This window comes from Nomia melanderi, chromosome 4 (assembly GCF_051020985.1).
Source record: "Nomia melanderi isolate GNS246 chromosome 4, iyNomMela1, whole genome shotgun sequence".
Lineage (NCBI taxonomy): Eukaryota > Metazoa > Arthropoda > Insecta > Hymenoptera > Halictidae > Nomia > Nomia melanderi.
The window spans coordinates 6,782,343-6,796,997 of NC_135002.1; the positions used below are offsets into that span (position 1 = coordinate 6,782,343).

Sequence of the window (14,655 nt, forward strand, 5' to 3'; positions counted from 1 at the left end):
ATGAGAATTCCCAGTTTATCTACATCCACGTTTACCGTAGACCATATTAATTAACTACAGAAGAAATACTCAATCTAAGAGCTATTAATAATAAAGAAAAATACTTAATAAAAGAGTTCTTAATTTCTGCCCAAATTAACGCGATGGCATTCAATCTTTCTAACTTCGATTCGGAAATGTCCTCATTAATCTGACTCGGTATCGTACGGCAAGAGGTTAATTAAAATTCTGAATTAAAATTCTCCACGATACAAACGGAAAACTGCGTCGACCGCAGGTTCGAATATAAAATTGCCCAAACGCCGTTCGTCGCAGAAGTCGTTCTCGCCGGCGAGCGATTTCGGTGGATTTCGGTGGATAAATGGCCGGCGACACGGCGAAACCCTGAACCGATTATTAATTCAGGATATCGCGGTGTCCCCGGGCGGCGAGTATAAACGGTCCCGCACGACAATTAAAAGTTCAAGCGAAGAAAGTGGTGGTCAGGCGCGCGATCAATTATTCGTGGGAACGTTCCGGCCGTTCCAAATGAAATCTCGGCCGTATTAATACCGCGTTTAATCTTGACACTGACGGGGCGAGGCCTTGATCTTCTCCGGCGTTGAATAATTGACGCGACAACGCGCCGGAAAATTCGTAAATAAACCGTCGGCCCCGTTAATTAGACTTTCATCGGACAGAGACGAACTCGAACGGCGTCGTTTATTTTTATTGTTCACCGATCACCGGACATTTTAATTAATCACCCACCCGGAACACCGGCCGACCGTTTATTCAATTTGTATTCGATAATTGGCGCACGGCTTTTCCTTCTTTTCGCTTAATCGGTTAGATCTCGATCGCTCCTGCGGCGAGGTTACACTATCGTCGTGCGTTAACACGGTACAGCTCTCTGCTCCCTTGACGCCCTTGCAGGGTACATTTTCCAGCGTTCCAGAGACGACACAATTTATATATCCACTTTTTGAACTCAGATTTCTGAAACTTAACGCTCGAACTACCGAGCACTTAAACCGTCTGGTATAAATTTCTGTGTAAAAGCTAAAAGCGTGGATTTATTGAGACTTTAATCGGTTTATATTTTAGGTGTTGCTGAATCAGATTATTTAAACATTTCTTAAAGTGCCTGTACCTTTGTGATAATTGTAAAATGAGAAGTTAGTGTTAAGGAAGTCTGATGTTAAATATTGCTACATATATATTTCTTATCCGCCTAGTTGTTATATAGACTTCTTCACATTTTCATTGTTATTTATTATATAAATAAAGAGAGCTCGGTTTGTTATAGACAAGGTATCTCGTGACCCATGCGCAATGTGTAACTCGGAATTTCTAAGAGTTCGAAAATTCAGCGGTATTTATGCCGAGGAAACAGTAATACCGTTGGATTAGTCGCGCGAGGAATAACAACGGAGAAAACAATTGTTTCCTGTAACGTCCGCGATAATGAAAGTTATATAGCCAGCGAAAATTCTCGATTAAAATTATGCTTCCCGTCGAAACGAGTTGCTGCGGCTATAATGATTATAATATAGTGGAGCACGCTTCGCCGAACAAACGAACTATTTTATTCCGAAACTGCGCCGGGGACGTCACGGTTTAATCAGCTCAAACGTAAGAGCGGATAAAAATATTATTCCTCCGGTTTCTAATTATCCTGCGTCGCAATTCGACGTCGAAGCGCGATGGGCGTTGCTAAATTAAATCAGGAAATTATCATTGTTCCTGTTTTCTCGGTCGTTACGACCCGCACGAAACGCTTTATTCAAATTTCCCGCGCAACTTCCTCGTCTTGCAATCCTTCAACCCATTCGTGAGCGTTCGGAGTTTGAATTATCGACGGTCTGTTGTTTTAGCTAGGTTAAATTTCCTTGTAAACAAAGCTCGGTGTGCATCCCTCTCCGTGCTCTCGAATTTTCCGTCTAAATTCGAAATTTCTGACTAATTTCCTTGTGTGCGTTCATCATTGAGACGATTTGAAACGAAGAAGCGGATGGGTGAAACATTGTTTAATTTCTTAGTGTTTCCACCGTATTACTGTCGAGTTCGTTCTCAATTTGCGTTTACCATCAACAGACGCGACGTTAAAATATTGCGCTTTATGCCTCGGGTTAGGGGAAAAGTGGAGATATTTTATTTCGTGTTCGCAAATGTCTTTTTCTTTAAATTGAACCCGCGTCTCTTTCCAGCTGAAACACCGAAAACACTTCGCTTCGCCGGCGAGCGCGCTTTGTGCACGCTAACGGTATAGTCCGCTCGGTTCGCGAAAAAAGAATTTCTTCCCGCCACGTTGTAATTAATTTCTGAGAGCAACAAACGCGGGTTCCCTGTTTCGAGTCGATCTTAATGTAGATCTCCAGCGGTTTGAAGAAACTCGCGGCGGTTTGCGACTTATCGTGAATGAACCCTTTAACACGTTGAATGCCATGGGGGTCACCGGTGACCTCAACCAAATCGAATTACTATAATTCATTCGACTAAACGATGATTATTTGAAAACTCTCCTATATTGTAAGTAATACTACTTAATGCACTGACATTCAACAATTCAAGCCTGCAATGATAACCTAATTCAACTATATAAGTTGATATCACGTTATCTTCATTTTGTATATTTTTCTCGACAAAATCGTGCGGCACTCAACGTGTCAATGGACGTGTCATGTAGCATGTACAGAATCGGAGTGAACCTTCTTCGTACATTTAAGATCACAAAATGTGATTTACGTTTTCTATATAAACGTGAAGCTTTTGAAATGGCAACAATATTGTGTTAACCCTTAATAATCGAAAGCCTCCATTATACAAAATTATAAAAGATGTTACTTCCATTTATTACATTTGCTATCATTTGAAATATATATTCCGATTTATCGCAGATAAAATTCTACGAATGCTTCCTCCGGATTTGGCCAGTATTCTGTTATTCAGTAAGTGGATACTACGAAAAAATGATCCATCATTAAGGGCTCGTAATGAAATGAAAACAATAGTAATAATTAACCTGAAGCTCGTTAACAGTATTGCGCATGCAGTCAGTTCGGGCGTTAATGAATTAAGGCACGTCAGTTTCGTTACGTAAAGCGATTAGCCTTCGATGGAATTGCCGTGTATTCAGCGGAGATTTTAGGAAAATTTCATTGGTAATGGCCGATGGGTCTTGCTACCGTGCGGCCGGCTAGTATCGATGTATCGGGGATACATTAACTTTAATGAACCCCCGGCCACAAATAACGATTCGCGTACTCCGTGCTCCCCGATCGCGTGACAATTCGTTTTAAAATTTTCAAACCGGCCGCCAGGAAAACGGACCCTTGCCTTAGGTAATCGAAGCTTATCGGCCGCCTGTTGTTCTCTTGTTACGTCACCGTTCGCCGTCTAGATGTAGTCCGAACGATAATACTTAACCCCCCTGTGAACAAGGAATTTCGAAAGTGTTCAACATTTTCACCGGAGAACGTGAAATCATGTGTTGAAATCTTCAAGAGAAAAACAAGTAAGAGCGAAACTTTAAAGGACACTGTATATTGATCTTTTGTTGGTAGAATAATTAAGTTACTAGCTCGCGTTACTTGGTAACATTCCCGAACAGCGGGAGTCGAAAAAATGTTCAATTAATAAGGGGTTGTAAAAATTTAAGAGGCTTTAATGGTAGACGTGGTGTAATCAGCGTAGTACCCTAATTTCTTGAATAATTTATAATTAATAATCTCACGCGGCGGCACGGTAAAAATGGTGAAATGATAAACAGTGTAAATTAGTCTCTTAATCAGTAGCCTTCTCGTAAGTATCTGATAGGGTTCATTGAGAAATAATTATGGACTGTTCTTAGTGATCAACCCCTCGGATCTGGAAGATATAAGTCAATTCAACCTTCGTGAGTGTTCCGTGAACTTGGGGCCGATTAACATCACCCACGCGAATTTAAAAGCACGTATTCTAATCGGTGACCCAGTTTTCTAAAGACAGAGCCACCATGATCTCGTTAAGCCTCCATTAGTCGCAGTGTTTCTATTAGGATAGGAGGAACGGTTTTTCTTTCATTACTTAACTAGATTGCAGAGATACGGCCATAGCTTTATCCGTCTGTTAAAGGTGGGCATTTTTATTTGGCTTTGAACTTTTAGTATAAATCCAAAAGTGCGGTGAGCAGTTCCTTATAGTGCAATATATAGCGAAACGCAGAAAATTTAAGAAGTAGGTTCGGATGGCGTAGCTCGTAGATACGTTACTTGCCACCAAAATAGCCCGAGTTCAATTCTTGCTCCCCCAGGCGGAGGATGAATTTTGTCTTCAAATTTTCTACAATTTTTCTTGTACGAAATTACTAGTACTTTGTTGCTTCGTTAAAATAGTAGCAAGAATAATACTATTTATAGAATATAACGAATTGTTTAATTAGTATTAGTAGTAATAATGTAAACCTGTTATACTAGTATTATTTCAAGAATAAATTAGTGACAATTTTCTAATACACAAGTACTACTAGTATACTGAGAATTATTAAACAAAAATGAGTAATGATGAAAATTACTAGGAAATGAAATGTACTAGTAAGGATTATTAACAAAAATAAATAATGTTGAAAGAAAAAGTAGTTTGTTAACAAAGATATAGTATGCAGGAAACACTCATATGTAGTAAAATGAAGAATAGTATCCCTGCAAAGATATAAGGAAAATTAGCTTGCAGATGTTAGTATATGAATATCTTATTGGGATTTCAGTTTAAAAATTAAATTGAGGAGAGTGCAGAATAAATCCGTCGAAGGGCTTTCGTGTAACAAATAGTCTCTTAGAATAATGATCTTAGCTGTCAGATACCTCCGATTCGATCCGAAAATAATACAGAAAGCTGGCACGACATTGGTTCTTGAGGTTTCCCGAAAGAGTTCAGCCAAGAGGGACAAGAACTTTTTCCCATTCCCCCGGAATAAAAACGAGTGGTCGTGTCCTGGGAAATTCTGTCGATATCTTCTCCCGTGGTCTATTCGAATCGTAATCCTGTAGATCGGTTCCTGACAGTACACTACGGAGACAGAGAATAGCAGCAGCACAGCCGTATCGATATTTTCCCACCGGTTTTTGTTAAAATTACAGCATCATGATAACAGATCACCGGATCGACAAAATAAAAAGTGTTCACAAAATTTATTCAAATCCTCCACTTCGCATTTATAACAAAACCATCTTAAATTGTGTTAAGACTAACAGCTCTATTAATATCAGTTAAAATTTTTCTTTCACCAAAATTAATCTCATCGTCATTAAGCAAATGAAAACAGCATATTAGAAAATGAAAGGAAAAAGTGTCTGAATAATATAGTACAAGCGAAGTTATAATAAAACTATACGTAGGAAGAGGAAAGTAAAACCAATTAATTAATTGAGCCAAGTAAAGTGTATAGAATAAAGGACAAAGAACACGAATATACAAAGATGAGTTTCACTAATTAAAAAATATAGTCGAACTTTTCTGAAAAAATAGCTTGTTGCTAGATAAGAATAGACGCGCGTACACAATGCTTCCAGAAGTTATCTCCGACGTACGAACTTCGTCTAACAAAGTTCAGTTTCCATCACGACTAGCTGATAATAAGAAATTTGCTGTCCTCAAACACCACTGATGAAGTTCAAAGAAAGAAACTGTGATACGCTGATATTCTCAACCGAGTGTTCAGGGTTGAAAGTTTCTTAAGCTGTCCTTATGCGGAACAAAGGATCGATAACGGTCGTCGTTGCCTTTTTCCTTCTTGAACGTAACCGCGAAATTCGATGCGCCTGAATTAGACGTTCGGATGCATAGTCGCGCGGGAAACGCTAACAGTGATCCGCCGAAACTCGAGCGAATTTACGAGCCTTATCGGAAGCGAACTGATTCATCGGCTGGCAGTAAAATTTATACGACTAACGCGAGACTCCGAGCGTCGATCTTTACGTTTAAGTGCTTCTTTAACGGTGTTTACTTACGACGGCTTCGCTACAGATTTATTCTTTCCCGCGAAATTTATGTTACAGCTTATTACCTTCCGGAATTTGGGTTACATGTAACGGTGCGTATCTGGGCCAATTTTTGGCATTCAGAGGGACCTCCGAATTTATAGCCTCATTCGACCGAATAAAGTTCTGGGTGTTCGAAAGGTTTCGTCTTCGAACGCCAAGGGAATCTAGATGATACCAGGCCCTTAACACATTGCGTACCATAACGAGAAATCTCGTTTTTATGTAAAGATACTTAGCTATGCAACTTCGCTAATCACCACAGCATTGGAAAAGATATAAAATTTAATTCGAATTGATTATCTATTTAAAATATATTACATAGCAATATATCTGAGTTTTTCTATGTATAGTGATATAAGTTGACCTCAGTGAAAATTACCGTCAATTCAGCTTTCTGAAAATTAGCCGGTACGCGATGTGTTCACTGTGTATGTTCGAATCCTTATGTTTCATATTCGATCGTTGAGTTTCTCGCAGAAAGTTAGCGAGAAACGAATTATAACGAACGGTCCAGTTCATTTCGACGAACGAGATGGTAACACGATATATTTTCTCAGCTAATGAAATTACTTCCTGCGAAATGATTCGCCGATTCTCTCGGAAACAAGAACAGTTTCAGGCACGAATTTATGATTGTTACGGAAACGAGCAAATAACGATCGTTACCAAACTTCGCGGTGCCGATCGGAAATTCAGAAAGGCGATTCTTACGGGCGTGCCCGCCGTTATTGATATCGGGCGTCTTTTTGGCGACGAGCGAAAAATTGATCGCTGGCGATGCCATACATTATGCGCCGCCATTTCGTGATCGTTGTGAAATATTATCTCTGGAAAAAAGATGAATAGGAAAGGGGGAACCATCCTGACAATTTAATTTGTTCACCGCGGAAATTGGGAATATTGTATGAGCGTATTCATCCGTAACTTCATGGTTAAACGGATTATTCAGTTTTTTTGCCTAGCTTCTTTGTTAACACTCTGTATCAAGGATATTAACTCGTGAAATCAATTTTGGCAAAGACAATTTCGATTCGTGCACTCGGTCGCTTGAAATATTCGATCGTGCCATTCGATCAAAGCAGTTTCTGCGAGAATCTTCCTATGAAGCAAGGATAATTGTGTACGAAACAGATAATCAAATTTTCTTCGTGCTATAGCTATATACAAATCGAAATTCTTTGTCGGTAAAATTAATTCCCCGATGCGCGGCAAAAAGAGGAAAACGCCAGTGCCTGTTTATACGAGTTTCCCGGTGCATCCATTGGAACGAAATTTTATTTTTATTTTCAATTCCAGTGTTTTTGAGCGCGGAACAGTAAAAACAGACAGCGATAGTTTTATTTTTATTTTGGTTCCATTCGGGAGTCGGACTCGTGGCGTGACTAATTTTTCGCTTGTAGATTTTATCGATGTTTACCGAATTATCTATTGACGACGAAATCATTTATTCGTCGTTAAATCCGGAAACATGTTCTGTCGGCGCGCGAGTGCGCCATAAAACGCGAGGAAATCGTTGACAATCCGCGTCGCTTTGTTCCCGTTATATTCTACTGCAGATACGAATAACTTCGGACAAAATGGACGGCACCATCTAACCGCAATCTACAAGAAAAATTTCCGACTGCTTGTCGCAATGCCCTTTACGACGGGAACTTTAAACTTTTAAGGTCGGGTCTCCTAAAACTTCTACCAACCACCCTTTGGAAACAATATTTTCGCATTCGCAAGGTGACAAAGTTCCTTGCATGGAACTTTCTCTATTTCACTGAACACTTAAAAATTCACTCTCCAAAAGAGAATCTTGATTTATTTTGAAAAATTTATCAACGTTCGATTAATTCACTTGAAATTCCTCAAGAGATACCTTCTTAACAATAACAATCAAAATCAGAATAAAAAGCACTCAACATTTATTGTACAGAATATTGCACAGAGATTTTGTGTTATTGTTCCTAAGTCAAAGGTTCGAACGATAGTCATTCATCCAAATTTAATTGACCCACCGTTTGTATCGTGATAAAACTAAAAGGCGGAATAAGAATAAATCAACTGAAAGTATTTTTAAACGGAATATTTCACGGAAATTCGATTTCATTATTTCTCCCGAGACGAACGATCGAACGACAGTCGACGCGAAGAAATGAATAGAGCTGCGCACAGGCGACCATCGGAGGGATAATTTTCCGTAGCAGAGATAACGCTGCGGCGTGTGTAAATTTTTCATCGGCCGATCAAACGCGTGACTATACATTTTAGCGGCAGCTCCAGTTAATCCGGCGGTATCTTCCATACGCGGCGCGCGATAGCCGCTCGAGCTGTCACGGCAGCGGGAGAAAGACACGCTCGAACGCAATCTACGCTGGAATCACGGAGTCTTCCGTTTCGACCATTGATCTAATGAAAAATTACCGAATCGAAAGGAAAACGTTGTTCTCGCGGGAGACCGACGGGAGCCCGGTGAATCGTGTGCGGAATAAATTAAACGCCAACTGGATCGCATTATCATAAATTCTGTTGTTTAAACGTCGAATATATTCCCTGCCTAACCGCGCGGAAATTATTTAATTCGTCTCTTATCTTACTTGTAAACTAATCATTCGTTAAACGTATAATGTGCGATTGGAACTGATGTTTATGATACTCATTATTAACAGGGATTCTTCTGTTCACACGTTTAAATACGATTCGCAAATGTGCGATTTGTTTATTCCGTGTACAACGTTGTTCCATTCTAATTACTATAATATAAATGGATCATCGACTCGCGACGCTGAACAACGGTTATACCGAAAGCTGCGACGACACGAATAACAACGATCCTTCGTTTTGTTTAATGAATGAGGAATTATTTTGCGCGTACGCTAATATACGGAAGCTTTGAATTATTCCCGTGATCTATGTTCCGGATTTATTCGAATAAAAGCATTCGGGAGGACGGCCTCAAAATCTCGGAAATATATTCCCGCGGAAAGAGAATTGCGATATCGGGGCTGACCGCGAAAAATTCTTTCATATCCGCTCGCGGAATGAACCCGCTGCCTCGGAAGCGCGTCCCGCGCGGCGCGCTGCCATAAATCACGCTCGCGAGCCGCGGAATGCGTTGACAATCTCGTTCAGCTTTGATTGCCCGCGGCGATCTATCGATAAACGCGTCGAAATCGTTTAAATTGTCTCATCGAAACCGGTCGTCGTTCGTCATAACGGGGAAAACAGAGGATTCGATCCCTCGGATCGCTGTGGAATAAAAAAAAATTTCATCGGAAAATAAGATAAATCCACGCCCTTGTCTAATTGATTGCCGGTAGACGTGTCACGCGAGAGCGCGTCGAATGTTCTTGATAAATAAATGAAGGAGATAAGATTGATTGAGCCTCCGACGCGGTCCGAGGGGGAAGAACCGGACAGAGTGGTGTTGCGTGTTCCTTTTCTACGATTCTAACGAAATACACTTCACTAATTGTATCTCGCGGTAGTTTGATAGGAATTGATAGCCGCGAGATTCCGAGGTAAATCGAAGGAAAATAATATTGTAGACTCTCCGGTTGTTGCGAGTGGAAACAGTGGGCAATAGTCGGACACGTTCAAACAACGTTCGATCTTCATCTTTTCGAACGTGACACTTTAGAACTTTTAACGTGCTCCCCTTCTGATCATTAACTTTCTTTATCTCCCCTTCGATTCGAAGCATTGTAAAGAATTCTACAAACAATGTAAACTATTCAATGCAACTTAGCTAATTATATTTCAGTGCTCTTCTTGATTCTCCGTAGATTCACATCGAAAAGTGCAATTTCCCCTAATAAAGTTTAATACGATTAATATGTAATCTCTAGAAAAATTGCAACGATAGATCATCCTATTTCTTCAGACATTCATTCCAGTATTCGAGTGAAACTATGTTCAAGATCATTTCGAATATTCAATCCTCTTCAGATATCGATCATTGCGAAACGAAAACGGAAGCCAATCGTGACTGGCACGGCAGTTCTAGTGTTAACATAACAATATCTCAACAACATATTATTCATTCATCAAAACTTCATAGTACGACCAGCATTTATGACACTGTATTTGTTGTTTTGTTATACGTAATATTAGTACTTGGAACTTTTACATATCAGTAATGAAACGCATCACCTGCAATAAATTTCAAATAAAAATTGATTAAGTAAAATATAAACTGTTATAATGTCCAACAGTTTTCTTACTATGTATTTTCTTTTTATGTTTCGTTGCCATCAATGCAAATTTAATCCTCAAATGTTAATTCCGGAAGTTTCTGTTCATCATTGTAAACACGCTATATAAGTTGAAAGTACTTTCGATAGTTTGCGCTATATGTATTTATGACTACACAAATTATTATCCCAACAACATAAAAAAATAATTCTCTCGACCACTGTTCAAGCAGAACGCTCGGAGAACAGCCCCCCAACCCGTGCGATCTAGAAATTTTCCCTCGAGCCACCGAACGTACTTTCCAGATCGCGAGATCGGGACCGAAGAGGTTCTCCCGGCGTTGACGATCCGCGGCACGCTGCCGCGTGCTGTGTTGTCGCGCCGCGTCGGAACGCGGATCGATAAAATATTAAAATATTAACAAGCCCCGAGGCATCGGGGGTAGGCGGCGTGGATCGAAGAGGGACGGGTGTCGCCAGCTTCGAACCGAATAACACCGCTCGCTCGCTCGCTCGCCGAGCGGCAGGGGAGTGAAGGAGGAACGGCGACGGAAGTGAACCGGGGGTCGTGATCGATATCATCGGGGGCCACGATTCGCGATGCGGGCCGGCACACGAGCGGAATGAGGGTCGGGGGCCGCGCGGCGCGAGACAATCGAATCGCGCCCCGACCGCCGTCCGCCCGGAAGTTACGCCGAACTTCGAACCGTCTAGCGGCGTCCGCTCGCGCTGAAACGACGCCGACACGTTGAGAGCTGCGGCGAGCGGCTCCTCTTCCGTGGAGGAAGAAAGAAGGGGACGAAGAAGGCGCTGAGGGGACTGGCAAAGAGGATCCCCTCGGTTCGACGGGTCTCGATCCCGGTGGACGATCTGCGTTCGATCGGACGATGAACGGTGAGAACGCACCCTTAAACATGAGTGAATCAGTGAACCCTGAGAAACGATTACGCGGCACGATGCAGCTGACGGAACGCGGTACGTTTAGTGAAGTGCATCCCGCTGATAAACAAACAGAGTTGCGTAACAGTGCCACCGACAACCCGGACTCGGCGGATCTGACTTGAGCTGGGAGCAGAACGACCGTAAATGTCACTGAGAAGGTTGGTACGCTTTCGCCGCTGGGGCTGCGTTGCTCTCGCGGAGGCTGCTTTTTTATCGTGTCCCCGCTGTGAGCGTGGAATTTTAAGTATCTGTGCGGCCGGGTTTCGCGGCGGTATTTCTGGCTTTCTTGGGGGAGAAGTTGTTTGTAGATTATTGTTGTAGGAGACGGAATGTTGATTTACTTGATGCTGAGTTGCGGGAGAGGAGTTTGTGGAAATGCTGATGAGGTTGATGGGTATACTGTATGTGATTAGTACTTGTGTTTTGAAGCTTGCGGCTTGTAATCGGGCGCGATTGAGTTCTGCGATAGCAATGTCTGCGTTAGTGGTGGATTGATTAGACTGATATTCGAAAGACATACTACGGGCAATCTTAACTTCAGGGAATATTCGAAAGATAGCGTAGGCATCTTTAAATTTAAGGGTAACAATATTTGGACGACAGCGTGGACATCTTTAAATTCAAGTGTTCCACTACTCCGGGCTTGGAAAGATATCATAAGCATCACCAAATTTAACGCTTCCAACATTCAGAATTCAAAATACAACAAAAGCATCCTCAAATTCCTCAATTCGGACATTCAACGTTCAAAATACAACACAATCATTCCTAAATTCAACTCTTCCAACATTTAACATTCAAAATATAACAAAAGCATCCTCAAATTCCTCAATTCGGACATTCAACGTTCAAAATACAACACAATCATTCCTAAATTCAACTCTTCCAACATTTAACATTCAAAATATAACAAAAGCATCCTCAAATTCCTCAATTCGGACATTCAACGTTCAAAATACAACACAATCATCTTCAAATTCAACGCTTCCAACATTTAACATTCAAAATACAACAAAAGCATCCTCAAATTCCTCATTTCGGACATTCAACGTTCAAAATATAACAAAAGCATCCTCAAATTCCTCAATTCGGACATTCAACGTTTAAAATACAACACAATCATCCCCAAATTCAACGCTTCCAACATTTAACATTCAAAAAACAACAAAAGCATCCTCAAATTCCTCAATTCGGACATTCAACGTTCAAAATACAACACAATCATCCCCAAATTCAACGCTTCCAACATTCAACATTGAAAATACAACAAAAGCATCCTTAAATTCCGCAATTCTAACATTCAACGTTCAAAATACAACACAATCATCCTCGAATTCAACTATTCCAACTCTTCCCCGCCCGAACCCCACTACGAGCTCTAAAAAAAGCACACTCCCCCGAAAATAACCGAACAATTCTCCAAATACCTCCGAACAAAACTTCCAACAACCTCCTAATTCCCAGCGAGTGTCGCAAAAAGCCTGAAGCTCCGTCGTCCCCCATTTCCCCGAAGGTTCCCCGCTAAATCGAGCACACCGCGCGGAAGAGCTAAACGAATGAACGCCGCGAGAGCCACTCGCGCGTTCCCGAAAGAGAAAGCCCGGGAAATAGACGACGCGGGGCAGCGAATTCTTCTCCTTATTTACCTTTTTCGTTGCTTCCCCGGCTAACGGATTTCATTCGTATGCAGATTAGAGCCGGGCGCAATATGGCGGAGCACAATGGCCGCGTCAGAACCCGGCTTAGCCGATTGTGTTGCGTCCGCGGCGCGCGCGCGCGCGGGCACCGCTCGACTGGAAAAAGTCGTCCCGGAAAAATCCCATGGAATGGTAATTCCCATTTCGGCGCGACGCCGCGGAGAAAGGGAAGCTCCCGCCGGTTACTTTCACGTCCCCGCGCCCGGCGTTTCGGGATTACACGCGCGCGAAAAGGGAAGCCCGGCCTCCTTTTCGACGTGTTTGTTGCCCCGGCGCCGGGAAATCTGTTATTACCCCGCCGGGAAACACCGGAAGGGTCGTTCCCGAGTTGAAGGAGCCCTCGGAACACGCGAGGCCGAGAGTAGCTCGACGAAAACGGGGAACTGCCACTGAAAGTCGCCCCGTGAACGGAGAATTTCTCTTTCTCCTCTCGGACTGGCTTAATTAATCCTTCGGCGACGGATATCGTAAATATTTTCTTACACCGTGAACTTCGGCGCTCGCTCGAGCGAGGTCTTCTTTGTCCGGCGACGGATTTTTATGTGAACTCGTTTTTCTTTATTTCGAGCCGCGACGGGAGGAAATGGGTTTCCACTGTTGCGGATTTCACTGTGCTCCACGCGGTATCAAAACGTTATTAAACTTCAGCGAAGTGTTTCCTTTTAGTTTCATTTCTCGCGGTGTAACGCTTTTGTGCGGAATTTTCAGATTGCGGGCGGAATTGTGCCGCGATATCGGGCGTTCTCGCGCTTGTGCTCCGGGGAACGTTCCGTGATCATTTTCTGCCTTGTTTTCGTTCATTAGTGTCACCTCTTGCATCGTTCCAATAGTTTCTTGATAAACAAAGCATTCGTCTCGTAGTATATGTCTCAAGTTATCGGTTGGTAAATTATTTTAGCTGTACAGATAAAGAAGTTGCTCAATCCAAATGATCATTCGCAACGCGACGAGAACATACTGGGAAACAATAACCGATACACCGATGTTCAAGGAGAAACGTAAAAATCACCGATAAATTCCCAATAATTCACCAATAATCGCTACCCTTCGCGCAGATTCGCACAGAAGGGAGGTGCCTAAGTACTAATTCCAATTTATCAGAAAGCGATCAGCGCGGTATCAATCAGTTCCGCGTCCCCGACCCGTTTAATCGTTCTTTTCACCGGTCGTCGCGACAATCAACCGGATAATCCGGAATTTCCCGCACGTTCCCGAGCGAGCGGCCGGTTGCATAGCCCGTGGCCGTGTCCGCCGTGTCAAGCGAACGATACGAATTGGCGTGGGCGAGCGGGCCTAAAGAGGGAATCGCGTTTCGTGCCAAGCTTTTTAGTAATTTGCCTCGGTCGCTGCGGAACGGCCGGCCGGGATCGGCCAGTCCGGTCACGTACGTCCGCCTAAGTCCGCGAAACGGAAAGTTTCATGCGCGTCTATGAATCAGACCGACCCGGGAGCGTTTTATCATCCCGCCCGCTGCGACACGGCCTCGAGGACAGAGGAGAGCCGCGAATGGGGTCGCGGAAACAATGTTACACTTATCGGCGGGGGTCTCGCTGACGATAGTTAGGGAAGTTCCAAGTTAACGCCACTTTTCCCCCCTTTTTTTTCGTCCTCTTATTCGTCCGTTTCGCCTCCTCTCCGCCGCCCCCTTAGGGAAAATTCTTCGCCGGAAGTTTGCTCGTCGTCGCCTGTCAGCTTCGTTGCCGGCGCAGTTCGAAATATACGGCATCGTCGCGCGTTCGCTTGGAAGATCGGGATTTTACCGAGTGATGGATGAACTTGCATTGGTTGAACTTGGGATAGTAGGGCTTAGGTTACTTTGTATTGTAAATTTTGCGC

General features: G+C 42.7%; 1 protein-coding gene across 5 annotated transcripts in view; it reads left to right on the top strand.

Moving 5' to 3' along the window:
- SK (small conductance calcium-activated potassium channel) overlaps positions 1 to 14,655 on the top strand; it is a 297,154-nt gene that overhangs the window by 159,990 nt on the left and 122,509 nt on the right. For 2 of the 5 annotated variants that reach the window (XM_031994116.2, XM_076367258.1), the window contains exon 2: positions 10,487 to 11,280. The exons of the other annotated variants lie outside the window; for them this stretch is intronic. The gene's annotated coding sequence lies outside the window, so the exon portion shown is untranslated. The remainder of the gene's footprint in view (positions 1 to 10,486; positions 11,281 to 14,655) is intronic. 5 annotated transcript variants of the gene reach the window in all.